The sequence below is a fragment of the Apodemus sylvaticus genome, chromosome X, assembly GCF_947179515.1.
Source record: "Apodemus sylvaticus chromosome X, mApoSyl1.1, whole genome shotgun sequence".
Classification (NCBI taxonomy): Eukaryota; Metazoa; Chordata; class Mammalia; order Rodentia; family Muridae; genus Apodemus; species Apodemus sylvaticus.
The window spans coordinates 35,944,872-35,954,419 of NC_067495.1; positions in this window are offsets into that span (position 1 = coordinate 35,944,872).

Here is a 9,548-nt window from a genome sequence, read left to right on the forward strand (position 1 = left end):
GCTCCTCACATGATTTCTGGACACAGATAAATTTAAGACTTATCTATCTATAAATAAGATTATTCTTTCAGGTATTAATCATATCCTCTGATTTTGACTTTCTTTGTCATTATTAAGCAAAAGTCCTTAAATTGCCATAATGTAAATTACAAAATCAAATTTTCATTATGAAATAAGTTCATCCATGTTTGAAATATAGGTGAAGGGGGTAATATACTACTTTCTTAGGCCTGTGTAGTCTGATGAAACTGCCCCCTCAGAGAGCAGTCTTACATCATTTATTTGAGAATATGTTCCTGGGCAGATGGGAAGACAAACAGCAAAATAAAAAGAGCAGTGTGAGAGATAAGATGGGCTAAGGCAGGAAGGAGTTTTCAAGAGGGATACAGAATACTGTTCAAAAATCATTACAAGCCAGTGTTTTAGGAAGTCATGGGAATATTTCAATATGACTCTCACTAAAGTCTTAGTACAATTATCACTTTATACATTATATAGACTAAATGCTCCCTGTACTACCCCAACAAGGTTATATATTGAGTTATTAACCCCTGTTATGATGGTATAGGTTTATGTGTGTAAGATAGGACATCCATTGTGTAATTACTGTCCACATGAGATATGTCCAGATGATCTCCAAAGAACATGATATGATATCAAGTTTCACCATTTAAGAATACAGCAAAAAGATACCTCAACCTGCAAACTAAAAAGAAACCCTCCCCAAAACCCAACTACCAGCATCCTGATACCTCACTTCCAGCCTTGAATGCTAGAAAAATAAAAGGCCTAATAAGTTATTCTAATTTAAGCTACCCAATCCAAAGTACCTGCAGTTTTGTTATGGTGGGCAATCAGACTCATAACATTCTGTATTTAAAACACAAAGTCAAGAATGTCATCTTTTTAATATTATCAATAAAAGTAAAACTCCATAAAATTTATTAAAGTTGAATTTAAACTTTTCCCTAATGGCCCCTGATTGTTTTCATCATTCTACTTGATAATACTCTCAATTTGAAGTTCAAATTAGATTTAAAGACACTCAGAGAGGGGTAAGTTGAATGTAGGGAGGGAGAGAGACAGAAGAATAGAAACAGTGAGAAGAAAGACAGAGAAACAGGGAGAGTAAATACATTCACATAAAAAATAATGTGAAAGTTTAAAGTTTTAGCTCATTTCCCAGGCATTTTTATATGGTTGAGATGTGTCAATACACAGTGCATATTTTATTCAAATTTTAACTCTAGAATAAAGTTCTTAATTTTTGGTCTTAACATACATCTTGCTCCCTTTGTCCTTCCACATGTGTTCTGTGTTTGCCTAAGTAGTCTTCACATTTCCTCAAAGGCCTTGAATATTCTCTACTTCATAATAATCTATACATTTTTAGATACCTATCTACATTCCAAAGTGCTAAACAACTTCAACTTCATAATTATCTTTTTTTCTCTACTGCATTCAACTTATTTTTTCTCTTCTTCAGCCTTTTAGAGTTTTTTCATGAACTTTACCATTGTACTCTAATGAGTGGAATTATAAGAGTGCTATATAAGTTATATCTGTACTGTGTTCTCTTCCTGTTTTCAATCCCCTATGTCTACCTAAATGTATAATTTCTTTATGGGAAGATTTGTATTATCTATATCTGTTCCTTCCACTGTGCTCAGTGTATTATTTTACCCACAGGAGGCCTCCATAAATTCCTATTGAATTAATGATTGATAGTTAAAGTATCTCAACTATAAGCCAAGCATGTACCACTGCTCTTTATATTTGCTAACTATACTACAGAAAATATTAAAATATGACAAGACAGTATATGTGTGTCATTGTGTTTATGAAAAACAATGGGGTTTCTTGATGCATTTCACTTAACAGTATGACTATGTTAATATCACAGTATGCAATGGATGCCATTAGGTAGAAGTACTCATAACAACACTGTTTGCATCTCTGTTAACAATTGAACTATTTCGCTAAGCAAATGTTCTAGACATGAAAACATCCTCAAGACGTATTTCAAAGAAGCAAGTGAGCTAGATAGACTAGATTACATTCTTCCCATACACTGAGGGCAATTTTTGATAGAAACCAGCTAGCAAGAAATGTTATGTGATACAATTCAAAGTGGTTGGCCTTTCTGGGGCAAAGAGAAGCACTAATGTTGCTATACTATAAAGGGAATGCAAAGATAATGAGGATAGAAGTAATGAAGGACTTCATAGCTTCTATAGTTGCATATGAACTGTAGTTTTCATGTCAACATCATTTCTACTGTGCTTATATCCTACTGATAACTACATATGTCTCATGTGATTTTTCCCAATTCTGTTCCTTTCAAGTCAATAATATTGAGTCCTGTTTGTTAGGACTGGAGGAAACATTCCACTCATGCGCTTATTTATTTGTCAAGATTTTAACTGTATGATTCTGAGTCTAGATAGCACAATCCTTTGTTATCCAAAGATAACAAGTTCAGTACTTGTCAGGTAAAAAGTGGACTTCGTATGGAATGCAATGACTTGTTCAGGGTTGTAGTTAGCTGTTGATGTTTTTACCAAAGTCCTGGCCTCAATATGTTTTCTCCTAATAACTTATCTCTAGATTTGATTTAATTAGGCTTTATGCAGTCTATGAAGGAAATTCACTGTGATTCAGTCAAATATAAATATTAATTAATTTGTAAATAAATATTTAATTTTGTTAGTCTATATATACATGAGGTTATTCTTACCAAATATGTATTTCATCCTGAAATGGTGTAAATTATGTCATGTAATATTATATGTAAGCATATTGGAACAAATTGCCTCACATGCTTATTTTATTCTCATTGCAATAGTAATTTTAATAACTTTGCTCTTGTGTGCCTTTAGATAAAGCATGTACTTTCTACTTATCCATAGTTCTAAATATCCCCTATTGCTTTATACAAACCCACATCACATATTTGGTTCCTGCCTGACCTGTGGACGCACTTGATGTTTGCTCTTCATAATGACATATCAATTATGTAGGATTAATGTGTTCCTACAACTTACTCATCTGAGGAAATTAAGATGAGCTTTTCTTTAAACATTAAACTTTCTGCTGCATTAAAAACTTGATTCCACCTGTAAACTACTTGCTTTGTGCCAAATGTTTTAGAAGTATATGAAATTTAGTGTTTAGGGAGATGAAAAATAAAAGTGATAATTAATGTGATATCAATATTCCAAAGAAAAGCATTTGGGGCTTCTTACAGTAAAATACAAGTAAATGAAGGTATACAAATAAATGTGCATGCATGTGTAATGCATGTATATGTAAATATGTATGTGTGATTAATATGAATAAAGAATCAAACACTGCTTGGGTAATCAAGAACCTGAGACTAGATAGCTCAGGGACCTGAGGTAAGTCTAAATAATACTGGTTTAAAAAAAAAAGAAAAAGTGTAGTGATAAAATGACTCCTAATGACATTCTGCAATACTCTACATCAGTTCCTTGCTTAGCAATCATCAGAGAAGCTTCCCCCTACAGCAGATGGGAATAAATACAGAGACCCACAGCCAAAATTCAGAGAGTGAGGGACCTTGGAACACTCTGCCCTAAATGGGATGTCTCCATCAAATCCCTCCTCTCCAAGCTCAGGGAAACTTGTGGAAAATGATGCAGAAATAGTATAAGAGCAAGAGGGGATGAAGGACACCAAGAAAACAAAGTCCTTTTTATCAACATTAGCAAAACCACATATGAATTCAGAGACCTCAGCAGCAGGCACAGGGCCTGCACAGGTCTGCAGCAGGTCCTCTGCATATTTATGACTTCCAGTTTACCATTTTTATGGGATTCCTGAGTTTAAGAACAAGTGAGTCTCTGATTATTGTAGCTTCTCTTGAGTTCATTTTCTTCTGTTGGTTTCTCTTTTCCAACTTAAATGTGATATTTTGTTTTATGTTATTATAATTTCTGGAATTGTAGTTTTTAAAAAGAGTGAATGAGTGAACGAAACCTAACTAGTTGAGTAAAGCTTAATAACTGAAGTGTCACTTATCCCCTCTGGGAGAAGGAAAAAGTTCTCTCTAAAGGAGTGATCTTCGGTACATTAACCATTTCAGGACAGGCCTCATCATCAGGAGTAATAGACAAAAATAATACAGACTCTAGCCTTTTTGTGTGCTTTTATTTGGTTACAAGCTCTTAGGGGAAAGTATTTCGTTTTATTGGTTTTAGGGTATTTATTGTTGCATTCAGTTTCTTTTTCCTTTTTTTGTGAGAAAAAAACTTAAAGTTGGACAAGGAGGGAAGGGGATCTGGGATGACTTTGTGGAGGGGAAGAATATGATCAAAATATATTTACATTTAAAATTTGTTTTAAATAATACAAATATTTTAAAAAAAAGAGAAAGAATGATGACATCATTTTTTTCTGCTTAGTGACATTTCACTATACTTGAGGATATGCAGAAACTATTCCTCCCATGTATTTGTTTTTGTACCTTATATGCTCATTAAGTACTCTCTTGGAGATCTGGAGTCCTCCAGAGATAGAATGAATGTTTAACTGGATCTGTCACCATTTCAACAGCTGCTTTAATCACACAAATGTACCCAGTCTACAAATTGTGAACTCAGCAGAATCATTATCCGGTGTTATATCTCCCAACAAAGCACCATGGAGTCAATAGATCAGCAGACTGACTGGAGACACTGCATCAACAGAAACAGTATTGCCTCTGCTTTCGTCATCAATTACAGTGTATTTATGTCTGATGGGGTGGTTACATAATTAATGGCCTTGCTTAATATCCACTAATTAGTTATACTAACTAATTATACCTACAAATGACCATCCATCCAAAGCACTATGCCAGGAAAGGAAAAAGCCTGACAAGTTTTATCTCTGGGACTTGCATAGTAGAAGGAAAAAGTGACTCCCATAAGTGTTCTCTGATTTCATATACATGATGTGGCATATTCAAGCTCATGAACATACTAATTACTAATTAAGTAATTGGATGAAGTAGATTAATTAATTGGGAGAAGGTAAATGGAGCAAATTTTTTGAAAATTTGGACACACACACACACACACACACACACACACACACTGCAGTGTTTCCAAATTACAAATACTCCCATTTTCAACTGAACACAGGAGGCATTCCCACTCAGAAGTCCAAAATGATCTTGAAGCAAGTGCCTCCAGAGTTTCTGATTTACTTGATCCAAGTAAGACCAGAAGATGTGTATCTCTAACAGATTATCAAGGATGCTGATGCTACACTGCCCTGTAATCATTCCCCATCTAGGGACCAGATTGAAAAGATTTGTTCCAAGGTACTAGCATCCATGCATTTCCATTGCTAGGAGCAGTGAGCTAACAGTATGTCACAGACTAGAAAAGAGAAGATGCTCCTTTCTTTCTTTTTCTTTTTTGGTATTTTCTTTATTTACATTTCAAATGTTATCCCTTTTTCTGGTTTCACCACCAGAAAACCCCTATCTCATCCTCCCTCCCCCATTTTCTATGAGGGTGTTACCCTACCCACTCCTGCATCCCAGTCCTGGCATTCCCCTACACTGGGGCATTGAGCCTTCATAGGACCAAGGGCCTCTCAGCCCATTGATACCAGACAAGGGCATTTTCTACTACATATATGCAGCTGAAGCCATGTGTCCCTCCATGTATATTCTTTGGTTGGAGGTTTAGTCACTGGGAGCTTCGGAGGGTTCTGGTTGGTTGATATTGTTGTTCTTCCTATGTGTTCACAAACCCCTTCAGCTCCATCAGTCCTTTCTCTAACTCCTCCATTGGGGACTCCATGCTTAGTCCAATGGTTGGCTGAGAGAACCCACCTCTGTATTTGTCAAGCTCCTGCAAGATTACGAATTAGCAAATGGGGAGTGGGAAGCCAGAAAAGGGGAAATCATTTGAAATTTAAATAAAAATATATCAAATAAAAAAAAAAAGAATTAGCAAATGGGACCTCAAGAAACTGCAAAGCTTCTGTAAGACAAAGGACAATGTCAATAGGACAAAATGGCAACCATAGATTGGGAAAAGATCTTTAATAATCTTACATACAATGAGGGCTAATATCCAATATATACAAATAACTCAAGAAATTAGACAAAGAAGTTGAGAGTCCAAAGAACCAAATAATCCTATTAAAAATGAGGTACAGAGCTAAACAAAGAATTCTCAACTGAGAAAACTTAAATGTCTGAGAAGCAACCTAAGATATGTTGAGCCTCTTTAGTCATCAGGGGAATGCAAATCAAAATAACCCTGAGATTCAACCTCACACCACTCAGAATGGCTAAGATCAAAAACTCAGGTGACAAGAGATGCTGGTGAGGATGTGGAGAAAGAGGAACATCCTCCATTGCTGGTGGAATTGCAAGCTGGTACAACTACTCTGGAAATCAATTTGGTGGTTCCTCAGAAAATTGGATATAGTACTAACTGAAGTCCCAGGTACACGACTCCTGGGTATATACCCACAAGATGCTCCAACATGTAATAAGGGCACATGGTCCACTATGTTCATAGCAGCCTTATTTATAATAGCCAGAAGCTGGAAAGATCCAAGATGTCCTTCAACAGAGGAATGGATACAGAAAATGTGGTATAAATACACAATGGAGTGCTACTTACTTTTAATTACGTTAAAAACAATGACTTCATGAAATTCTTAGGCAAATGGATGGAACTAGAAAACATCCTGAGTGAGGTAACCCAATCACAAAAGAACACACATGGTATGCAATTGCTGATAAGTGAATATTAGCCCAGAAACTCTGAATATCCAAGATACAATTCACAGACCACATGAAACTCTAGAAGATGCTCCTTTTAATAACAGAGCTCTTATTTATGACTTAAACAATGAACTGAAGAGTGTAAAATTCCCCTTGTTTATTTCTCCAGTCCTTGTTTCTCTTTCTGTCTTTGTGTCCTCCAACTTCCTCCTTTCTTCCTAAGCCAGGATTTCCATCTTTACATTATCTTTTTGCTTTCCCATCTGTCTCTGTGATGATGTGCATGGACATATACATGTCTTATTATGCCTCTCTTACTTTTCCCATATTCTTTTATGTACATGCGATTATAATAGGAAACTGTATTCACATTTGAGATATGAGGAATCTATTCAATTGAATTTTATGACTTATATTTTTAACATTGAAGCAAGTAAGTGTATATTTCATATTTTTCTGTGAAGACATAAACTACTAAAGCCTTGTGATATTTATCTTAGGGCAACTCTCATCATGGCTAATGTGAAAAATGTGGAAATATTTTCATCTTTACCTATCTAACAGAACTGGTTGTGGTAGAAGGAATATCTTGATTCTTTTCAGTGTGTTAACTACTTTAAGGTCATATGCATTTTGGTCACTTAAAGCACGAATAGTATGACAGAAGAAATTAATATAAGTAATTACATATACTTAGTGGCCATAGGAAACAATCAACTCCATGTTGCCTAACTTGAACACTATAGAAATTATGTCTACAGTATGTACCAACTCTCATACCTCAGTATCAAAGCAAAAACACAGCCTTCTTGCTGACCCTCGCTTGAACCTAATGATACAGGAGCTGAAAACCTCCTCTATAGGGAAGAGCCTAATTATTTGTGTGCTATTGGTCACTAAGTCAGAAACCATTCTTACTACTATCCTTACAAAAATTATCTCAATTCCTTTTTGGATGATTTGAGCTCTCATGCAATCTCAGAAATTCTATGAACCTCTTAAACCATGATTGCTTTAAACTCACTCTGTTTTCAAAGCAAATAAACACGTAAAACATACACCCTTTCAAATCTAGTATCAGAAATAAAGTGAACTGAGAGAGAAGGTCAAATTTTTGACAGAACTGTAGGACAACTAGCTAGCCTCTCGTTCACAAACCACTATGACAGTGCAGTCTCAAATTCTTTGGTTTTAGTTGGCTACGAAAATTTGAGAATAGAGTTTGTGTGTGAACTGCATTACCTGGGAAGAATTCAAAATCCATGTTACACAAATTGAAAGTGTTATGACATTTCAGTCCATTTTTAACTGCTGTTCAATAATTTTTCCATCACCCAGGATTATTAGAGCTGACCAAAGTCCCCTGGAAGGAACCTGATTTTCCTCAATGCTTAGCATGCCATCTATGTTAATGATTAGACTTTATATGTATATGGTGCTTGCTAACTTATCACTTATCAATCACTTTCAATAAATATGACCTTCAGTACTTATAATACTGGCAAATGAGTAATACAGGTTCATTGTTACATATTAGGAAAATTGAACTCAGAGTGGCTAATTCATAGCAAAAATATCCACTGACATAGTCTGGTAGAAATCTTAAATTTAATGTGTGTAGAAGAAAGTTTGGGTCAGTAGGCTGGAGAATCATATCAAACTCTCCACTGTATTAAACATAAAACACAGTACACTTTGAAAAGCTGGATTGCCATTTCATATTGACTTAACCACATGGAACACAGCCCAGGCTTCCCCAAGGCAGAATAATAGAAGTAGAATATGAGAAATTCCTTTTAGTGTCTTTGTAAAGCAATGGTATTAAAGTTTTTTAAAGTTTCCTGTTGTTATTGTTTGTTGTTTGTTTTTATTTTTCTGAACCAAGCGTTGGCCCAATGTTTGACGGTTACATGATGGTAAGAGTGTTCTCTGAAACTGCTCAAATCTTCAAAGCCTCATTAAGTATTTGACATAATAACATTTTTTAGCTTTGCAAAGTTTCTAGCCAATTAGTATAATATCTGCTGAGTCTGTGCAGGAAAGTTACTGAAACAGTCTAAACCTACAGATGAAATTTACTTACCCCTGAAACTGACCAGTTTCAAACACTGAGCTGTATTTTCAGTAACAAATTAAGAAACAGTTTACAGCCTGAATGCAAACGGCCCTTTCCCTCTAAATTAAATCTATATAAGTAGCACAGAACTTTTATAGTCTTTATTTGAAGTTTCAACATGAAGTGATATTCTGCTGAATACGTTTCAGGTAGCCATGGCAACAATGATTATCACCACATACTACCAACGAAAATACCACCTGCATCTACATCTAATCCAATCCTTTAATTAAAAAGAAAAGCCACGTTCAAATTTCCAGTTGGTAAATTTGGGAGATAACTTTAAAAAAAATTGGGAGGGAAATCTATTTAGACATTGCTTCTGTGTTTGGGGTTTTATTTTTTCTTTCGTTCAAGACAACTTCATTTTGACTTTCTTCCTGCCCACATCCAGAACTACCCACACAGTGAAGTTTCTGGGGAAACAGAGGTTTTAAAGTTTCCTTTCTAAAGAATTCATCGGTAATGAGAGCCCCCCAAAAACACTCCCCCCACAAAACTTTTGCTTTCAACCAGTTATTCATGTACAAGAGAATTTTAGGTTTGTTTTTAGTTTCTCTGTGGTAAGGAAAGAGGTGGATTGGAGAAAAGAAAAATAGTATAAAGACAAAAGAGAAAGGAAGCTACAAATGGAAAATGGGTGGATAAAAAGGAAAAAGAGTGCAGGATCAAAATAAGAGC